Below are 23,469 nucleotides of genomic sequence, written 5' to 3' on the forward strand. Positions count from 1 at the left end.
TAATTAAAACCCGTCACAAAAACAAACACACACCACCCTAACACGGTTTATAAACCATGGCCAACACCTCTCTTAAAACCCACCAAACCCGACACCACAAGCCACCACAGCCACCACCCAACCTCGACACCCCTAGCCTGCAACCCCACGCATCCAACTCGCCCTTAACCACCAGCTAAACCACCACCAACAACCCACAAACCCACGCCCTATCACACGACACCAACCGCAACACTCACCTGACACCCCATAAAACCCGTCCCAAAACCACTACCTAACACCACCTTCACCGCCACCTACAACCACTAATCAACTCACCAATCTACCCTCGACAAAAACAACCCAAAACCACCCCAATCCAGGCCTCTTACAACCACTAAAAACCCCCTTGAAACAGCCTGCCCAAAACACGAGTCACTCCCCTGTTTTCGCCACCACCGCCATAAACCGCCACCTGCCACCATTCCGCCACCACCAAAAGGACCGACCACCTCCCCCCATCACAACCCCTCTATACCCAGGTCAAGTCGAGGTCAATTAGGGGTTCAATTACTCATTCTAATCACCCACAACCAACCCGTATAACTCCCCTGACCAGCCACCTTTAGCCGCCCTAAACGCCACCCTACCACGGTCAATGACGGTCAACAATGGTCAGGTTATAAACTTCGCAGTCCAATGCCGCTATAGGTTCAATTCCCGAGTCCTATGGTGGTCTATATAAGTCATACTATCGATCTAAAGTTGCTTGCATGAAAAGAATATAAACCGCTTTAAGCTGAGTTAATTACCTCAAGTCGACCAATTGATTTTGTTAATTCTTCTTTCTTTCCGCCTCCTAAAGCTTCTTCTTTTTATTTGTAATTTATTTATCAGATTTAAGGTGGTATTTATAGTGTAAGATTTAGAGAATACGAGGCCAATTAGGAAACCATGTAACTTTCCTTATTCTAATTAGTAGTAGGAATTGTCATTATAATTATATCATTATTATTTATCATATACTATTAATCCTACCATAACTATGATTTCCTCATATAATACTTACTAATTTATTATTGCCATAACTTTATTATTTATTATTATAATCATAATTACCTTGATATATTATTATTAATTCCCGATATAAATTCCGATTACACTAATACCAATTAAATAAGTTCGGCCCATATAATAATACCACATAGTCCAACACTCGATTACCAACTAAGCCCAAAGCACAAATACTAGCCAAACCCAATCCTGACTTGAATTATTAATTTATTATTTAATTAACGTCTTACTTGTATTTAGTAGTAGAAATGTCATTTAATTACTCATTAAATTATATAAATTATTCTTATAAATTATTATTAAAAATACGGAGTATTACAGGGCTAGAGCCGTGTCTAGCCTGTGCTGGTCAAAGCTCCTGCACAAATCACCCAAGACACGTGACATTGCCCTCTGGTCCATGACCGGAGGGACAACCAAAGGAGTAGGTGGTCGAAAAGTGGCCGGGTAGCCAGTCGGAGCAGGAGTGGAGGAAGAGGGTGCCTGTCCAGTGGAGGCACGAGCTCTCCTCGAAGTGCTAGCAGTAGCAGTGGCCGCCACTAGAGGAAGCCTGTAACTAGGCAAGGGCGGCCGAGCTGCCCCCTCAACAGTGGTAAGGGGCAGGATAGGGGGTAGCCAGTGACAGGGATGCGGTCACAGATGAAAGAATCAATCTTCCACCGCATCTGTCTATCGACCCAATAGACAGCCCTCGCGTAAGGAAGGTCCATGAAGCGTAGGTCAGGGTCAATGGGGGCCTCCTCTCGAGGGAAAAGTAAAACAAGGCGGTTGGCGATACGTGTCACCAACCCGCCACAAGCAATGGTGGTCAAAGTGCACTCACTTACAGTCTGAAAGTGAGCGGCAGTCAAGTAGGCGATGTTATAAATACGGGCTACCCGACTGTCAATGTTCAGATAGCCCGCTAAGATTGACAATTCAATATTATTCACATTATTAGACTCTTTACGGCCAAAATTGTGACACCCTCAATTTTAGCAAAAGATAAAGGCATAAATTCTACAGAAAAACTGACAGGATATGTTTGTAATTGGTTCAACTAGACAAAAACCTGTAATTTTCAAAACTTTTCTAAACCATTCACAAACATTTCCAAGAGGAGGATGCCAAAACCTGCAAATGCTAACAACTAATTTACATAACTATGCTAAAGCTACGAGAATAAAGTGATACAAACCAAAGAAAAAGAGGGAGACATATGTCCCTTCAAAATATATACTCGTCAAAGACTATAAAGACCTATCTATGACAAACACAACAACCTGCAAGAAAGTATTTAATACCAATACCATTTCTAGCAATATTAACAATATTAAAGGCTTTAGGGAATCTAGGGCCGTTTCTACAATATAAGAAACTATTAAATTCAACCAACTATACATGTGAACTAAAAACTTGATAAATGGCCTAAAACAAGAAAAAGGCCGATTATCCAATTCATATAAAATTTCATCCAACCGAATTTTTACCCGCAACCCCACCTACTGCGGCAGTGCGGGTTAAATTGCGGCTGACCAATCACTCAATTAACTGACATCGAATCAGTCAAAGGGACTAAGGCTCAGTTTTCGCCACAATCATCAAAACATTACAATTATCGCTAAAAAAATCATTTTGAGCCTAATCATTACAATTTCCTTTTATAATCTACCCTAACATGTGCAACTACCACTATAAACATAATTTTTACCATTAACATAATTTTTACTACTAATCATTATTCATTTCAAAGGTTTAACCATATGTTACTTATTCTAACTATAACATTAATGAACCCGAAATGACAAATATTGCATGAAAAACCGCGAAACAAGCAATGGGCTGACCCGGGCCAGCCGTGGGCCTGCCGGGCCTGCTGCCGCCACCCCTACACCTCCATTTTTCCGTTTTTGTTCATTTTAATTCCGTTTTAAGCATTACTTAATCGTTCCCATTCCATTTTTATACTAATATGAGTACTAAAACTAACAAAAGACATGCATGCAACCCATTTTATTATGTGAAATTAACTACTTAAATAAAAATCACAAAAACATACAAAAACAACAAAGAATGTGACGATTATTCGTCGAGTAACTCGAAATATGTTACCTTAAGCTAGAAAATGAAAAATTAGCACCTTGAAAACCAAACCCTAACAAGCAACTAGCCACTATCTTCGACAATATACGAGTCCCCAAACTCGTCCTCCAATTCTTCACCTAATTAAACAATAAAAACACAATAATAAGCATAAAAACCGAAATTATACCGAAAATCGTCTTAAAACGACATCAAGAAAACTGAAATTAAACTATACCAGGATGTAGATCTCGAAGAGAGGATTCCGGAAATATAAATTATGTGAAAATCCGACAAGAAATGAGGAAGTTATGGCGAAAATAGCTTGAATTTTTAAGTTTTAATGGTGTTTTGGTGATGGAATGCTTTAGAAGATAGAGGAAGATGAAGTTGGTAAGAAAAAATCAGAAAAAAAGAAAGGGGAAGGGGGTGTCCGCGGGAAAGGAAAGGAGGAAAGGAAGGGAGCGGGTTTAGTCGGGATTTTACGAGTCGGTTTTGGCTCGATTCGATAATAATTAGAACCGCTTGTCAAATGCAAATTCCGACAAGACCAAAGTTCTTAAACACGGGATTACAAGAAAATTGAATACTCATACGACCCATTTCCAAAATTGTTTGCCCAATTTTCAATAGAATTGTCATTTTCCTCCCGATATGCCCTTAAATCGAATTAAAAGATTTTTACACGGTTTAAACTATTTTTAAACGTTTCGAAACTATCAAAATAAATACTTTACTTCAAAATATAATAAAATTATATTTCTTTGAATTATTTTTTACTTCAAATACGTTAATATTAAATTCAACTTGATTAATAAATTACTTTCGCAATATATTAACGGTCCGAAATTACGGGGTGTTACAAAAATGGTATTACCCATTAGCCGTAGAAAATAACGAAGAGGGGGCAAGTGGACGGAAGTGCCCGTCCTCTTAGACCCGTAAAAGTCACTAATGCAAGACCACATGACTCGATGAATGTCAGAGGTGTCCGAGGTTCTGCCCTCGAAATAAAGACCCAGAAAACCGGCAAAATCAGCTAATGTCAGAGAGTAATTGACATTGAATAGCCGGAAGGAAATGCAAGGGTTAGTCTTATTTTCCTGAAAAGCTTTCGAGTCAAAAGCATAAGACGAAAAGAATTCAAGGGTCAAAATATAATACGTGAACTCAGCCATGTCCACTAAACCTGTCATACCCGTCCCATTTAGCAGGGACACAACCGACTCATAACAGCCTAATTTCTCCAAAGTATCTTTATGGAGAAATCGGGTAGCTGTAACTTTCATTTTCGAAACAAAAAGAGAAAACTTAGCACGTTGCGTAGAATTAGCAAAGATAACCTGCGGATAGTCAGGTAGACTATCCGTGGTAGCCTCTATCAGCAGTGGCGGTCCTCGTGGCCGCTTGGGAGCTCCTTGGCTCGATTGTCCCTCGTACATGTGCTCCTTTCCTTTCGTCATCTTTGTTACCTGCAAACAACTCATTAGCAACGAGAATCCCCTAACAAAGTCAACTTACGGAAACCCGAACAAAATCAGAATTTGAAAATCGATTTAGGGTTTCGAAATTTGGGGAAAGACGGCATTATCACCTCCTAGTTGCTAGATCATCTCGAAAATCAAGGGGGAAAGGGTAATATAAGCAATTAAAGCATAAAAGCAACAAGAAATCAACCCCTAAATCAATCATCCCCAAATCGATTTTTCCGTCTCAAGGGGACAATGCTCGAAAATTGGGCAAGATACTTCAGTAAAAGTCGAAAATAGAGGATGGAAATGAGATTAGAGCATACCTTTTGACGAGACATTACAGGATTAAGCAAGAGAAATCAAGATTGAGAGGGGATTGCAGATGAAATCGCGGAAAAGGGGAAAGGCTAGGGTTTGCTTAGGATTTTTGATGTTATGAATATGAATGAGTGAATGAGTGAAAAACTTCCCTTTTAGTTGTAATCTGATCCCGCGGAGTAGTCGATCGACCACTTTACTCGGTCGATCGACCGGTCTGTCATTTAACAGCTTCTGGAGTCTCGTGTATTGGTCGATCGACTCATTGACCCAGTCGATCGACTAATATCCCTGCACAGTAACTTCTGGTTTTCCCGCTTCAGTCGATCGACTGCACCACTTAGTCGATCGACTGCTAGAGCTGGCAATTGGACTTTAATTCGTCAGAAATTCATTTTGCCATCATAACTTCCTGTCTTCCTCTCACAAAAATCCAGCATTCCACCTACGCACTTTGCATAAAATAAATACCTGCAAAAATTATCAAAGGTGCGCATATTCCCATACCAAGAAATTGCAAAATAAAAGAAATTAAAGAAAACAAAAAACAAAAAACTCAAAAATGCAAATTAAATGAAATAACAAAATAAAATTCCTAAATTACAAATAATTACAACCTGGGTTGCCTCCCAGTTAGCGCTGGTTTAAGAGGTCCCGCACGACCTTTTTACCTCACTCTGCATCATCCGATAACGGGTCGAAGTACAATACCTCGACTTTCCCAACATATGCATCTGATCCATGATAGTGCTTCACATATTGGCCATTAACCTTGAACCTTTCTCCAGCAGAGGTCTCCAATTCAACTGATCCGAACTTTGTGACTGCTGTGACCGTATAGGGGCCGGTCCACCTGGATTTCAGCTTACCAGGAAATAGACGGATACGAGCATTAAAAAGAAGTACTTTATCGCCAATATGGAACTCGCGCTTGATGATTCTCTTGTCGTGCCAGCGCTTTGTTTTCTCCTTGTAGATCCTTGCATTGTCATAGGCCAGCAGCCTAAATTCCTCTAGCTCATTCAGCTGTGTCATGCGTTTCTCACGAGAGAGGTTAGGATCCAAATTCAAATCACAAATAGCCCACCAAGACTTACGCTCTAACTCAACAGGTAAATGACATGTCTTACCATAAATCAATCGGTATGGTGACATTCCGATTGGCGTCTTAAACGCAGTTCTATAAGCCCATAAGACATCATCTAACTTAAGACTCCAATATTTCCGTGATTTAGAAACAACTTTAGCTAAGGCTTCTTTCAATTCTCTGTTAGAAACCTCAACCTGACCACTAGTTTGGGGATGATACCCCAAACCTCTACGATGTTGGACACCGAATTTAGTCAATAAAGCACTAAGTTGTTTCTCTTTAAAATGCATTCCCCCATCGCTAATGACAACCCGAGGGACACCAAAACGAGGGAAAATAATCTTTTTAAACAGTTTAATCACGGCCTTTGCATCGCAATGGGGAGTAGCAATAGCTTCCACCCATTTGGATACATAATCTACAAACTACGAGGATATATTTATTACCTTGATCGCTTTCGGAAAAGGTCCTTGATAATCAATGCCCCAGACATCGAAAATCTCAACCTCAAGAATGCCTACCTGTGGCATCTCATGTCTTTTGGAAATATTCCCCGATCTTTGACAAGCATCGCACTCAGCAACAAAATTGCGACAATCTGCATGCAAAGTTGGCCAATAGAAACCAGATTGGAGTACCTTAGCTACAGTCCTGGATGGACCGTGATGACCACCATAAGCAGAAGAGTGGCAAGCCTCTAGGATATCCTTCACCTCCCACTGAGGTACGCATCTCCGGATGAGACCGTCTGCGCATTCCTTGAAAACATAAGGATCATCCCAAAAATATTGTCTAGCATCATAGGCAAACCGCTTCTTCTGCTGCCATGAAAGCTCGGGTGGTATCCTACCTATCACAAAGAAAGTTAGCAAAATCAGAAACCACGGAGGTGGATAAGACCCTGAAGTAGTAATAGCTAACGAGACTCTCATCGGAAAAGAATCATTAATAGGTAACGAATCCTCCCTTTACTCATCACCGCAGACGAGATAGGTGGTCAGCTACCACATTCTCTGCTCCTTTCTTATCTTTGATCTCCAAATCAAACTCCTGCAAAAGGAGTATCCACCTCAAAAGCCTCGGCTTCGCATCTTTCTTAATAAAGAGAGTCTTCAACGCTGCATGGTCAGTATAAACAATAACCTTAGAACCTAACAAATAAGACCGAAATTTGTCTAAGGCAAAAACTACAGCTAGAAACTCCTTCTCAGTGGTAAAATAATTGACTTGAGCCTCATCCAGAGTTCGGCTCGCATAGTATATGGCATTCAAAGCTTTATTCTTTTCTTGTCCCAGAATCGCACCGATCGCATAATCGCATCGGCATCACACATGATCTCAAATGGGAGGTCCCAATCAAAGCGCTGAATGATTGGCGCAGAAACTAGGGCCTCCTTTAACCTGTTAAAAGCGACAAGGCACTCATCAAAATTCAAAGACAAAGATCCTTAAGGAGCAATTGTGTAAGTGGTTTAGCAATTTTTGAAAAATCCTTAATGAAACGCCGGTAAAAACCAGCGTGACCAAGGAAACTCCTCACTCCTTTAACATTCACGGGAGGAGGTAATTGCTCAATCACCGCACCTTTGCCTTATCAACATGTATACCTTTATCGAAATCGATGCCCTAACACAATTCCCTCATTGACCATAAACTGACACTTTTCCCGGTTTAAAACAAGATTAACATCTATACAACGCTGCATGACTTTATCAAGGTTAGCTAAACAACGATCAAAGTCACTACCATAAACCGAGAAATCATCCATGAATACTTCCATAATATTCTCTATATAATCGAGAAAAATCCCCATCATGCACCTCGAAAGGTAGCGGGCGTTACACAATCCGAAAGGCATTCTACGATATGCAAAAACACCCCAGTGGACAGTAAAAGTGGTCTTACTCTGATTGTCCGGATGAATAGGGATCTGAAAGAACCCTGAATATCCGTCTAGAAAATAGAAAAATTTGTTAGAAGCAAGTCTTTCAGTCATTTGGTCAACAAAAGGGAGGGGGAAGTGGTCTTTCTTGGTGGCGGCATTTAACTGTCTATAATCAATGCACATCCGCCACCCTGTCACTACTCGAGTTGGTATTAATTCATTTTTCTCATTTTTAACCACGGTAGTCCCTCCTTTCTTCGGGACTACCTGAATCGGGCTAACCCACTTGGAGTTGCTAATCGTATAAATAATACCCGCATCGAGTAGTTTCATCACCTCGGCCATAACAACTTCCTCGCATCTTCGGGTTCAACTTGCGTTGACCACATGTCGTAAGGCTTGTGGCCTTCTTCCAACTCTATCCTGTGCATACAAACATCGGGGCTGATGCCCTTAATGTCATCCAAAGAGTAACCCAAAGCCTTCCCTGTTTTTTTAAGCACACACATCAAAGCGCATACAACCGGTCATCATTAAGCTTAGAGCTAACAATAGGCTGGGTCTTGCTCCGTATCATCTAGAAAAACATACTTAAGATTAGGAGGAAGTGGCTTACGCTCTGGCACCTTTACCTCTACAGCATAGACAGAATCAGCTTCAATGGTGTAGCAAGTGTTGACCAAGTTTTCGTTGGCCAAGCTTAAAAGCATCTCATCTTCTTTCTCATTGAGCTCGTAGCTCTCCATTGAGGCTACCAAAGCATCTGGCTCCTCAGCATTCTCCACTGTAATACCTGAACACTCATCTAAACGGGTTAGATCAGCTAAGGGATCCTTGGCTAAGGATTCCCTCCAATTACAAGTAACAGCCACAACAATATCAATGAAATAACACGTATCCTCATCGACGAGTTCGATCGCCTTGTGAGTAAGATCGAACTCAATGGTGTCATCCCCTACCTCTAAGGTGATGGTTCCGCGTTTGACATCTATTACAGCCCCAGTTTGTATGTAAAAACGGTCTGCCTAAAATAATAGGTATCCGATCCTCCTCTCGCAATGTCCAAAACAACGAAATCGACAAGAATAAAAAACTTACCCACTCGAACGGGTACATCCTCTAAAACACCTATAGGTCTCCGAGTCGATCTATTTGCCATTTGAACGGTAATATCGGTCACCTTAAGTCTACCAATATTTAACCTTTCGCAAACGTAATAGGGCATGACACCGACACGGCCCCTAAGTCACAAAGGGCCTTTCCAATTACGTGGTTACCTATAGTGCAAGGAATTGAAAAACTACCCGGGTCTTTTAATTTAGGTGGCACATTAATTTGCGAAAGAGCATTACACTCTTCCACAAAAGCAACATTACCATCATCACGAAAATTTCTCTTACGATTTAGAATATCTTTCATAAATTTAGCGTAAGAGGGTACCTGGGTAATTAAATCAGTGAAAGGAACCGTTACCTCGAGATTCTGGACCATCTCCAGAAACTTACCAAACTTACGCTCCAGCTTAGTAGCCTTCAAACGCTCCGGATACGGGATCGCAACACCGGTAAGATCGGTAACCTTCGGCTTCCGTAGGTTTAAAACCCCCGTCAAATCATCATTGAGTGAAGAATCATGCAAACTAGTTGACGGATTTGCATCCTGTACTGGGAGGTCAGTCGATCGACTGATATTAGTGGTCAATCGACCAACTTGGCTGGGCGTGAACAGTTCCTGTTCAGAATTGATGTCGTCAGGTGACTCAGTCGATCGACTGAGAATGTTGGTCGATCGATCGATCATCTTTGGTGTGAATAGTTCTGGTCGAAACTATTTTATCTGACGCTTCAGTCGATCGACTGACTATGTTGGTCGATCGACCAGAAGTACTGGCAATTGAGCTCGTTTTTGCACCAGAATTTAAACGAGCTTCTTCATCATTTCCTGAGTCTTCCTTTGGCTTGTCGGGACTTTCATAAGAGAGTCCACTCCTGAGATTAATGGCATTAATCGTTTCAATCGGCCCTTCACATTTGCTTGAAGAATTAGCGGCTTGCTTAGCCTCTATATTCTCCAATTGCTTCACAAAATTCCTTGAGGACTCAATCCCGGCTGCTTCCATATTCGCCACTTGAACCAAAAGGAGTTGGACCATTTCTCTCAACTTCTCGATCTCGTCTGAGTTTTGAACAGGTATTTCAACTTTCTCCTTGGAAGCTTCAGAAATCTCGAGCTTCTCTAGACGGGTAGTAATAGAAGTTATAAGTGTCACAACGGCACTCATTTCATCACTTTGCTTTCGTGACTTCCCACGTGAACTTCCAAACTCAGCTTTATGGACTGCCATCTCCTCAATAGTGTTCCAACCTTTACTTTGACCGGTATTGTTTTGGAACCTACCATTAGCAGCTGCATCCAGGATGACCTTGTAATCATCATATAGAGCATTATAAAATAGGTTGCAAAGATACCATTGCTGGAAACCATGGTGAGGGACAGCTCGGACCAAACTTTTGAAACGTCCCCATGCTTCGCAAAAATCCTCATCACTCCTTCTTTGAAACTTGTGATTGTACTTCTCAAGGCGTCAGTCTTTGAAAGTGGGAAGTACTTCTTGTAGAAGGCTAATGCTAGAGATGTCCAGTCCGTGACTCCAGTTGCTACCCTATCAAGGTAGCGGTACCAATCTCGCGCTGAATCCTTCAGGGAGTATAAGAACATCAACCCCTTTACTTCATCCTGAGTCACCCCAGCTGGTATAGGTATAGAACAGCAGTAGTCTGTGAAAATCTCCATATGCTTCAAGGGGTCCTCATCTGGTAGACCAGCAAACTGATTTCGCTCCACTAAATCGATATAAGAAGAACGAAACTCGAAGTTACCAGTAGTAGGGGTAGGTAACTGGTGTCCCTTTGGAATATGGTGTTCCTTTGGCTGTAGATTATCATATATTGTAGCCATAATTGCCAAAATGAGAGTACTCAAGTCTTCCTCTCAAAAACCGGTCTTCTAACTGTGCAAAAGCAAAACTAGAAGCAAAGGTAAGCAACGGCCTCAAGGAACCAAAGTTCCTTGAGACAAGAAAAATAAACTAAAATAAAGCAAACAGAATTACACCTTCTCCCCGGCAACGGCGCCAAAATTTGATACCGTCGTTTTGTATCAAAATTAAATTTATAATTCCAAACTAAAACTATAGCTAGTGATAGTAAGGGTCGAACCACAGAGAGACAAGGTTGATTTTGTTTGCTATTTTTCAGTCTATAAAAGTAACAATTAATTGGGGGTTTTGAGATTGGTTGACTAATTGGCTAATTGTTAAAATGAAATTTATCAACAGGATAAAGAGAAGACTGGGAACTTCGGTTCACCATGGCAAATGTCAGGTCACTAAGGTAGCAGAGGTCTTATAATACGGTCTCAGGGAAAATAAGCTAGCCTTTCGATCAAAGTTCAAATAACCTCACGGTCTACTAATTCCCTAGAATTTCTCAAAGCTTTCGCTCAAGAGAAATTCCAAATCTAACGATAATTCAAATTACTAATCTTTCAATCTAGTAAAGAGATTTATCAAAAGACAACAAGACCAATACGGAAGAACTCATACTACACAACAATCCTAATTTATGCCATGGCTCACCTCGTTCCCAATCAAAGAAATTACCTACGCATAATCAAAACTATACTAACTTCGAAATTGATAGCAAAGAATAAATTTGACATAATTGAATTTAAATAAAAGACAAAAGACAAGAGATGAATTTCTGGAATTAAATTGGTAAAACAAGAATTGAAATAACAAGAATTAATAGAAGAAAGGAATTGCATAAAAACTTACTAATTGAATTAAAGAACAAAAGTATCGAATTCGAGGTTTTCCGTCACCCAAAGCTAGATCTAAAAACTGAGTTCTTTCAATAATGAATGCATAACCTAATTATTGCTGCGTTCTACTGATAAAAAGATACCGAAAGTAAATTACAAGATGGGCTTTTAAAAGTCTAACACGAAGAAATAAGTATCAGCTCGAAAACTGGTCGATCGACCGGTCAGCGTGGTCGATCGACTAGTTGTAGCAGCCCAGTAGCTTCTGCTTGATTTCAACGGTCGATCGACTGGTGGGAGAGGTCGATCGACTGGTGATGCTGTGCAGTGGCTCTTTTGTTCCTTCAAATCAGCTCTTCACTCCTTTGCACGCATCCCAAAGTGGGTGAATCTGAATCTCCTTCTTATGGGCTTCCTTGAAGTTTCCTCCGGAAGACGAATTAGGCTTGATTTAGCTTACTTCCACTCATTCCTACAATAAATCATAGAAAATGCAAAGTAAACCGTTTCGGGAGAAATAGTAGCCTTAAGTCTAACAATTATGCATGGAAATACGTGCCAAAACCGCAGATAAAGTGTATAGAATATGCACGTATCATGTACCTTGGCCCTTCCAGTTTTGAACCGGGAACCTTGAGAGAATACTTGAGAGTGTGGGGTAATTTAAAATGAATATAGTATATTTCTCTTAGGAATTTTGTTTGTCTTGGTTGTGTATTTTTGTCATTAATGGTTGCGGTTACGGGGGCGTAACCTTATTTTACGGAGGAGGGGTGTGATATGATTTTTTTTAAGCATTGTTTTAAGAATGTTGATATGAAGAAGTATGTTGGCATGTATTTGGAAGGATTGCATATGATTAAACATGTGAAGTATTAATTGTTGTGTGGAATTGTGAAGAATGCGATTTTGGTTGATTTCACAAGATTTTTACCCTTGATTGTTTTGGCTGCCATTTAATGTCTGTTTAAAATTCTTGTCCGACATTTTTATGTTCGATACTCTTGTGAGTTAGCTTTCATATGCCACTAGTCTCATGTTCAAATAATATACAGTTTAGGAGAAATAAATATTTTAGTGGACAGTGGTCGAAATGTTCCTGTACAGTGTTGCTTCCGCGCCATGTTTTTGTAAAATTTTCCAATTAAAAACTACTTAATGATTTGGTAAAATTCCAACTCCACTGTTTAATAGACCCGTGTATGTTTCTAAGTTGATAAGCCACGTTGTACAGAAGTATTTTGACAATTTATGGTGATTTTTACAAATTGACCTAAGTTTCTGACAATTGCTGTAAAATTTATGTTTCGACCAAGTAGTTTGTAAAATGCATTATAAATTGATCCTATGAGTTTTTGACTTGATTCTTTTCTCATGGTTTACTAACTCTCTGTATTTTCTAAAAAATACATGTTCTCAATAAGTAATTATGTTATTATGTATTAATGATTTTTAGAAGTTATAACATGTTTTTCTTAGCCTTGAAAAAAAAAGTATAAGTTTTGTTTCTTATCTCTTGCACATTTATATTTTGATGTTGTCAATTATGTGAAGTAGAATGACATGTCTAGTGATATGCGGAACGTGTTGCCCTAAGCCTAAATATTTATATTAGTTGCATCCATGTTTAAGTTAAATATCATTATTATGAAAAGATTAACTAAACAATTATGCGTATTTGGTTAGAGATTATTATTAAGTCTGGCAATGTCGTTGATAGTTAAAGTAAGAAGTTTAAGTTTAAGTAATGATTAGTTCGAATATCCTATATGATGTGGTTGCTATTTGGAAGAAAATCAAATGTTTTGTTATTCATTTAATCATTACTTGGAGTTGTGTTTGAAGTAATAATTGACTAGTGTTACAATGTGTGTTCTTTATTTTATTTGTGGCATTACAACAATAATTTGGTGGTTCCTGTTGTTTGCTATTTCAAACTTCGAGGACGAAGTTTATTTTTAGGGGGAAGGAATATAATACTACGAATGTTTTGAGTTATTATCGTGATACTTTGTGAGGATATTGGTATGATTGATAATCGTAAATGGACAATTGTGTTGGATGGTGCTTAGTTATGTAAATGTTTATAAGTGTTGTGGTAGTACTTGTGGGCGAACTTCGGGACGAAGTTCATTTTAAGGGGGGAAGACTATAATACCGCATATTTTGATAATAATTTATGAAAGTAATTTATGTAAATTAATAATTGATTAAAGACATTTCTAATAATAAATACAAGTAAGACGTTAATTAAATAATAAATTAATAATTCAAGTCGGGAATTGGGTTTAGCTAATATTTAGCATTGGGCCGTGTGCCATTGTTATTTGGGCCGAATTTTATGGTTCATCTAGTATGAGTGTGATCGGGATTTGTATCGGTAATTAATAATAATATAATATGGAAATAATAATATATAAAGGTAATAATAATTATATTAATAATAATAATAAAGTTGTCGCAATAATAAATTAGTAAGTATTGTGTGAGGAAATCCTAGTTATGGTAAGACTAATAATATATACTTCCTCCGATCCAGACAAATGGTAACATAGGGAAAAAGTGGTTATTTAAGAAAAGGTGGAAAAGTAAGGGGTAAAGTAGGAAAGTTTGATTGGGGCCACATGAGTTTAGGTGGATTAAATAAGTAGTTGGTGAGTGGATGGGTGGATGATAAAGTTGTAAATAGGTAGTGGATGTAAGGGTAATTTAGTCCTTTTTTATGCCAAATATGGTATGTTACCATTGGTGTGGTTCATCCATTTTAGGTAAGTGTTACCATCTGTCTGGATCGGAGGGAGTAATAATAATAACATAATGGTAATTATAATAATGATAATTCCTATACTAATTAGAATAAGGTAATTTATATAGTTTCCTAATTGACCTCGCATTTTATATAATCCTACACTATAAATACCCTATTAAATCTGAGAAATTAATTACAAATTAAAGAGGAGGAGCTTTAAGAGACCGAAAGAAGAAGAATTAACAAAACCAATTAATCGACTCAAGGTAATATTTCATACCATCTTATGTATACACTTTAGCATATTATAACTCGATAATTAGACCGCCTCTGACTGGCCCGAGACCATGACCTTGACCGTGAGACACCGTAGGTTGATCGGACCCACCGTTGACCACTTATGACCGGCTGGAAGCGGGTGTTTGAAGGGGTTTTTGTTGGGTGGTTGATATACACAAGTTACACGTTTTATATGGTTTATGAACCCGTACTTGGATGAGACAGACCTAGACCTGGGTTGGGTGATTACATGGGGGTAAGTCGACCATCTTGGGTGGTTGTGGGTGGTCAAAGGTGGTGGTTTGTGGGGTGGTTGATGGTATTTCGCGAAAACAGGACGGGTTGTTGGCGTTGTCGTTAATTCGAACTATAGGTCCCTTAAACGGACTTGACTTGAGATGGGTATGGTTTGGTTAGTTCGTGGTGGTTGGTTAGATCACGGTGGAAGTGTCTTGGTGGTTGATGGTGGTGGTTTGTGGTGGTTGTGGTCGGAATAGCGAGAAACAGGGGAGATTGCGTGATTGTTGTTGTTATTAATTGGGCTGCTGCTGAGTCGTGTGTGGTGGTTGTCGTGGGCATTAACCACCGTGGCTGGGATGTGAAGATTAGGTGGTCCACGGTGGTGTGGGGGGGCGGAGGTTGCCGTGAGTGTGGTGGTGGTTTGAGGGGTATTGTTGAGTTGGGGTTGCGTGATCTAGTGTGGTACGGGTTTGAGTTACGTTGTGTCGATGGTGTTGGTGTTTTCGTGCGCCGTGACTGGTTGTAGGTGGTAGTGGTCTACAGTGGAGCTGGTGGTAGGGAAGGGTGTCGGGTGTATGGGTTGTCGTGTAGTGTTGTAGGGGAGGGTGGTGTGAGTTTTTAAAAAAAAGTTGTACGTGTTTACAAGGGAATTACGTGGGGCATTGCTATACTGCGGGTTTTGTGAGTTGGGTTGAGTCAGGTTCTTGTCAGACGGGTTTAGAGGCGGGTTTATTTGGGGTGTTGACTCGGGTTTTGGAATATCGTAATGGTATGATTAATAATAAATAATTAAAGTATAATTGGTATTGAATAATAAATAAAGTATAAATAATTAATATTGGACAAATCATTATTTGTTTAGGTGACGGATTCGTGAAACGCATTTACAGAAGAATACTTTAGTTGATTGCGTAAATTGGAGTATTGCTGAAAAGGTAGGATAATCTACTCAACTATATCTGTTTTCCGTGTTTAATACATGGATATTATTGGAAGGATGTTTGGTTTGTGACTGCTTATTTAATTAAGTTAATTGAGTGATTAATATTGTTGGTTGTTGGAGTTGTGTATATTATATACGATTATATTGTGGAACGGTTTATGAGAATTGGACTGCCCCAGGCTTAGTCTCTGGTGGATAATGTGAGTGGTGATTGGACTGCCCCAGGCTTAGTCTCTGGTGGATAACGTGTGTGATCAATTGGACTGCCCCAGGCTTAGTCTCTGGTGGATAACGTGTGTGATTAATTGGAAGGCCCCAGGCTTAGTCTCTGGTGGATAACGTGTGTGAGTATTTGGACTGCCCCAGGCTTAGTCTCTGGTGGATAACGTGGACGGTTATGTCGAGATGTGACATGTGAACAATTGAGATTGGAATATTGACAGTTGTGAGAGATTGGTTGTTTTAATGTATTTTATCCTACTCAACCTCGTGGTTGACCGTGTATTCGTGAACACCTGTGATGAACCATAATGGGGAGCAGATTTGACAGGTACTAAAGATTGGCTGACTTGGGAGCATTGGGATGAGAGCCAAACTTGGAACCTTAGATGAAGTCTAGATCACTTAGTTCTTTTATCACTCAGTTCTTTTTATTTCCGCTGCGAGTTTGTAATTTATTTAGTTAAGTTGTTTTAATAAGTTGTAATAAAAGTGTTGATTATTAAGTTTTAATAAAGTACTTTGGTTCCGTTTTAATTTGTACTCACTGCCTCGGGAAACCGAGATGGTAACGCTCTCATTTACTTGAAAATGTCTAGCTAAAGGCTCCCGAATAAATGGGGGTGTTACACCTTCCCTTTGCTTCGCTTTACTTTGCCTTGACGTCGCTTCCTACCTGCATAACTTCTCAATGCTTTCACTCTATTGTGCTTTCGTCAAACATGTTTAAATTATCGTTATATTACTGAACTTGGTTAAATATTGGCTGGTTATTTGATATTAATTATGACTTGTTCTTTCTGTTTAGGTTGTTATAGAATATATAATCTATAAATATAATTAAAAGGCAAGACTTACGAGTACACGTGGCAGTGTAACTTTGATGCATACCTTATAGAAAAGCATTCACCACGTTTCTCGCTTAGTCAAACCAACAAGTAAAGAAAAATCTACGGAGTAATTAATTGTGATGTTGCAAATTCGAAACGCTCAAAGGGATCACCATTACTTCTACTAATTACTTCTACTAATTGGTTTCTCTGACTTTTACTCTTCCCCCTTATATCTTCTTCAACCCCTACAATTCCTATGTGTTCATCTCCCTATTTACCTTCTTGCCAATAAATGCCGAAACGTCTTACATTAGTTAATTTAAGGTGATCGTGATTTTGCTTTCTAGAAAATATATTACCGAGTATTTGATATTTTGATTAGAACTGATTCCATGGTCTTATATGAATATGATTCTAGATTTTGATTACATTATCTCGGTATATGACTAACCTTGTAAGGAGTATGAAATTACTACCTCTTAATTTTTTTTGAATTTGTTTTTATTATTTGTTTAGTTGTTGATGTAGGAGTATGAAATTACTACCTCTTAATTTTTTTTGAATTTTTTTTTTATTATTTGTTTAGTTGTTGATGTTGAAGTGCTGAGTAATCTTCAATCATAGGTAATTTTCTCTTCCCTTTTTTTGTTTGTGTTTGTTTAGTATAATTATTAGTATGACATCTGACTAGAACATTAAATTTATGATTAATTGTTACAGTATGAGGGCTTAACCTTTCCGCTCTTCTCTTGTATATAGACAACACACTTTGGTGTCTTTTAATACATAGTTATCACCTCTTTTGGTTTTCGTTAATCAATGACCTATACTTTATTACTTGTTAAGAAATATTTTTTTTTCTTCTTATCAGTATGTAGGAGTATACGACCCTTTGGAATTTCTCTTCTGATCACTGGATTTGATGACAATGGTATAGCAGGTACTTTATTTGTTATTTAAAATCAGGCAAAGACTCCCTCTCCCACAGATTATTGTCACTTTATGCAATTCTAAGGAGTTCAAGTTGTCTAAAGCATAGGAGTGATGATCATATCTAAATTAGAATTGTAGTTTTAACGCGGCAGTCCTGATATTTGTTGTTTGTACTCTTGTTGATCTAAATAATAGACAATACTTGCTATTTGGGGCGGAAGTGTTGAGACATTTTTTTATATGTGGCAGTGTGGCTTATGTTATATTTACATGTATCTGTTTATGAACATTTTCTCCAAGAAGCCAAAGGATAACCTAATTAGGCTCCCTTTTGTTAAATATTTTGATGTCCTTTTTCCTTATTCAAGTTGGTTTTGGGACTTGACTCACTTGCTCAAAACCAACTAATTAGGCTCCCAGTGTGATGGTTTTTAGGAGTCCTGTGATATTCCAACAACATAGTCAGGTTTACGCTAACACGCTAGACAAGACATGTCCGCCTTTTCTATTGGCAGAACTGACGAAACTACGTTTGTGTCTGGCAAGTTAGGCCTATGATACGCTTCTTTTGTTCTTGATTGATTTATTTTTAAGGCCTTCCAGCTCCATTCCATAATTGAAAATCTTTGGACTTAGTTTGTTACGGTTCTTACTCCCAAGTCATATTGATTCCTGATATAGATGGATTTATCGAACTGTAGTAGATTTTATTTACTTTGATAGATTGACTTAACATGACATAATCTATTGAACCTTACCCAGCCGTAATATGTTAATTAAGCCGTATTGACTAGAAGCATCTAGTACTCCCTGGCCTTTTGATAAAGCCTGATGACCGTTGGTGTTGATTTGAAGTTCTATATCAACTTCTTTACAAAAAATGATACTTATTATCTACTCGTCGAGTATCAAGTTACGGGGTTCTTGGAGAAGTCTTGTTCTTGTGGGGTAAAATTTGATTTTTTGTTGGATGTTTGCGTAATTAAAAGAGTCAGTAGTTATAAGATTTTAGTGTTTTAGTATGGAAAAACCTGGACGCTTTGTTGGGAAACTCAAATTGATTTTTGTTATTTAATGTGTCGAAACTTTACCATCGACTTTGTTGTGTTGGGGTTGATGACAAGGGCTAACATATTTCCTTCTGTGTCTTAGTAGTGATTGTGATTGTTTGGCATGAACCTAAATCTCAAACAAGAGCACGGGAGAAGTAGATGTGATCTTGCGCATGTGCGAAGCATTCTGACTAAGAGACTACATTAGGGTAATAAATGCTCATTGTTTATGTATTTATAATTGTAGTAGTTCTGACTAAGCAAGTACTAAGAGACTAAACTGAAATGATTTCAGTAACCCAAAGTTTTTAAGTAAAAAAGAACGAGGTCTGCAGAAATACAAGCATTGTTAGTTTCTTATGTGTGTGTCTCTTTTACTTGATTATTCTCTAAAGTTGTGTGCATGCCGTTAATATTCTTTAGGAGGGTGTCACAGAAGAACAGATGCTGCAATACATGGGGCCGAACACACGCATGACAACATCACAAGCAAAGCAGCTTATTGAGGTTTATATATGATGTAGTGAACGGTTGATCTAGATACTCGAATAGTTAAGGGTTTATATGTATGTGATTTTGTTGCTGGATACAATTCGTTGAATGGTTGTATTAGATTTGAATTTGTTGGTATTGAAGTTATGAAATTTGGATTGCTCAATTTATAAAGAGAGTGTCGAATTTTCTATAGCTTTTAGAAAATAAAATGCGATATGATTGTCAAATTTTCTATAGCCAATAATTTATTTATTGGTTAGGCACAATTTTTTTTTAATTGTTGTAATTGATGATTGACATCGGTTCCTAAGTTACAACCGATGCCATTAACGCAAAAATTGGCATCGGTTCTTATGGTACAACCGATGCCAATATGTGTAAATTGCCATCGGTTACAACCGATGCCAATATGTGTAAATTGGCATCGGTTCATGAACCGATGCCAATTCAAAAAAATGTCATTGGCATCGCCCGCATTGGCATCGGTTGGGAACCGATGCCAATCACTGTTTATAACCGATGCCAATTGCATTAATTGTACTAGTGATTATAATTCTCTCAATAGTTTTCATTTGAGATTTCAATATAAGTTAAGCTTGTAGTTATCAACATTTGGTTCTTAATACATTTCAAGCATTTGGTTCTATTTGTTTCTTCCATACAAGTTCTTTTCTATTAAGGTATTTCTATTTCTAGTTCACAATTTTACATTTCTATTTAGTTCACGCATAGTTTATTATTAGTACTTTATTTACATTTCATTAGCATGATTTATATTACATGTTATATCATTTAGTTTATATAAATCACACAATCATGTTTAGCATTTCTTACAATATAGTTTATAATTTACATTTTAATATGAGTAGCTAAATTTCCTAGTCTAAGGGTTAGGGGAGCCATGCAAAATCAAGTATATAACATGTTAAAATAGGTTGATAATAATATTGTTCAATTGTTTCTATCACTTGTTTGCACCATAATGTTTAATCTTTGTTTAAGGCCTTATCCATTGGTTAAGTTTGTTCATTCATTCTAAAAGATGAGAGGCACGGAATCGAATTAGACAAAGCATGTGTAGTAGGACGACCTAGTCATGGACGAAAGTTTCTCTAGGACCCGGTCTATGGTTGATACTAATGCCGTAAGGTGGGTGTCTCTAAGCCTAAGCAATTGACAATGTTTTTAATACCGAGTTTAACATAATTATATATTTACCTTTGCATGTGTGACCTGACCCCCTAGACTCCTTTTTATTATATAATTTACATCATAGCTTTTGTTAGTCATCAAACAACCAAACCCAAAAACGAAATCGATCTTGATAGAAATCTTCTCATAGCATTTCACAACTTAATTCCCGTTTCTTGTGTTCGACCCCTATTGCTACATTCATTTGTTGTTTAGGGTAATTATATTTGCATAGGTACACGATAAGCCTATCAACTACTAAGGCTCTTAACTCTCACAAGATCAGTACTAGTACAAGTTTCCTTAAAATGAGCCTCAAAAGCCACCCTATAACCACTTTTAGCCGTATATTGTCCCGTAGCTGTATGTTTCCAAAAGATAGAATCCTGAAAAAAGGACTCGGAAATAGGGATGGCTAAGATACGTGGCCAGCAGACCTCGTCAAAACCCTCTTTGACTAAAGATACATTCCAAGTTCCCGCAGCTGAAATAAGGTCTCGTACCCGTAAACTAGTTACCACACGATTGCTCGATTCAATGAGAAGAAGATTAGCATCCGGTCTACATCCACCAACCCAGTCATTAGTCCACATATTTAGATTAGATTGAATTCCAGGCTTCCAACCAAAGTTTTGGCGCAACAGGTTCAAACCGTGAAAGATGCTCCTACACCCCCAAAACCAATTCGAACCCATGCTAACCCAAGAATCAGCACACCAAACCCCCTCTCTAAATATTTTCTTCCTAAAAACCTGTCCAAACAACGAATGGTCACTAGAAAGTAATCTCCATCCAAGCTTAGCTAAAAGCGCTTGATTCAAGCATCCAATATTTCTAATACCAAGACCCCCGCAACCCTTAGGGAGGCTAAGAATTGGCCTACTACACCAATGGATCCCTTTCTTTAACTTACATTCCGCCCACCAAAAATGTGTCAAAATAGAATTAATTCTATTAGCCACACTTACCGGTAGTTTAAAGACCGATAGGAAGAAATTAGGGATATTTGATAGGATAGAAGAAATTAAAGTTAAGCGACCCGCCGGAGAGAGGAAAATACCATTCCAAGATGAAATACGCCTAGTCACCTTGTCAACAAGCAAGCTCTATAAAAATCTCCTTTTTAGAACCTTGGAAATAAGTCGAAATCCCCAAATACTTTCCAATACCTTTATTTCCCTTAATTTTTAACGTTCTAAGGCATCTCCTTGTTGGAAAATGTGTCCTCAACAATAGTGCGATCACATGATTTAATATCATAATTAAATCTCATATTAAGAATACGTGAGGGATGATTTATTATATAATCAACTGATCATCATTAATCAGTAATTATTAGCTGACTAGAGTTTGACATTACTGTCGTATGACGGTGGTGGTCAGTTGATCCCTTAAGGTCACACCTAAAGGACAACTCCCTTAATGGATAAATTGATTAATTATATGACGATACAAGGTAATCAATTCCTTAAAATTGAACAATTTACTTGTGAGAGAGAATATTGATATCTTATTGTAATGGGATTAAATAAGATTTATTTTAGTAATAAAAATGCTTTATTACTAAAATTGTTTATTGTTTGAGAAACAATAGAGATATAAATGAATGGTTAATTATAATTACAAGATGTTGTGAATTATAATTAAATGACCCATTTTATTTATGTGATCAAGTATCACTAGTCAATTTGTTGTATGTAATTTAATTAATTTGTAAAATGATATTTATGTGATAAATATGCATTAAATTAATTAATAACATGTAAAATACTATATATGACATATTGTATGACAAATTGACAAAATAAAACGGTAGTCCATTTTATGGAGGATGGACCGAATGGAGGGTATATTAGGGGTGTGAGGATGACATTATTTTATGAGATAAATATAACATCATCATAGCTAGTATACTAGCTTACACACCTAATGCATTGTGAAGACAAAAAGAAAAAGGCAAAGATGCCTTCTTTGGCCTCTTCTACCTGGCCTCACCTCCTCTTATGAGGACTTTATGGTATAAATATAACATCATCATAGCTAGTATACTAGCTTACACACCTCCTCTTATAAGGTTTGGAACACAAAACCTTAGATAAAGATTCAAGAGTCCTAACATCTTATGCGTAGCTTTCTTAAGTGATCCTAGAATGGTCTTAAGCAAGCATTAAATGATTACACTTTACATTCATGTGATAATAGTGAATGGGTTCATTCACATGATTGAAGAATTATGATTATACATGAAGTTAAGTGGGAGCTAGAATTCTTTCTCCATGTCTTATATGTTGATAACATATTACTTATTGAGAATAATGTACCAATGCTCTCTTCTGTGAAAGAGTGGTTGGAGACTTGGAAGAGGATGCAAAGCATTCTAGATTTTGAATCTGTGAGAGAGAATATTGGCATAGAATTGAGAGTCTTATGAGGATAAGATCTTTCGTATCTGTTTAATATCAACAAGGTTGAATGGGTTATTCATGTTGATGGAAGTGGAATTACTATGATGGAGTCATAGTCATTCACTAAACCTATTAAGTTGTTGATTACATGAAATTGTTTGCTAATGTTTCCGCCATTAGAATAATCATGTATGCCAACAGACGCACATGCCATGATGTGATATATGCCTAGGGCAAGATAAGTCAATAATAAGATAATTCCCATGATATGGCTTGTGAAAGCCTTAAAGAACATCCTGGAGATTTTGAGAAAAATTAAGGATTCGTTCATATGTTTGGATGATAAACTAAGTTAGGTGTTGAAGGGTTGCACAAACTTTAGTTTCCGAACTGAAAAGGATTTGTAGAAATCCTAGGCTAATTTTATTG

General features: G+C 37.9%; 1 long non-coding RNA gene across 2 annotated transcripts in view; it reads left to right on the forward strand.

The window, feature by feature from the left end:
• Positions 1–19,636, forward strand: part of LOC141629563 (uncharacterized) — a 41,576-nt gene extending 21,940 nt beyond the window's left edge. Inside the window, exons 2-5 of one of the 2 annotated variants that reach the window (XR_012537312.1) lie at positions 17,551–17,588; positions 17,836–17,904; positions 19,050–19,158; positions 19,373–19,636. This is a non-coding gene — a long non-coding RNA (uncharacterized LOC141629563). The remainder of the gene's footprint in view (positions 1–17,550; positions 17,589–17,835; positions 17,905–19,049; positions 19,159–19,372) is intronic. The other variant, XR_012537313.1, reaches the window with a different exon arrangement.
• Positions 19,637–23,469: the final 3,833 nt, after the last annotated feature.

This window comes from Silene latifolia, chromosome 2 (genome assembly GCF_048544455.1).
Source record: "Silene latifolia isolate original U9 population chromosome 2, ASM4854445v1, whole genome shotgun sequence".
Lineage (NCBI taxonomy): Eukaryota > Viridiplantae > Streptophyta > Magnoliopsida > Caryophyllales > Caryophyllaceae > Silene > Silene latifolia.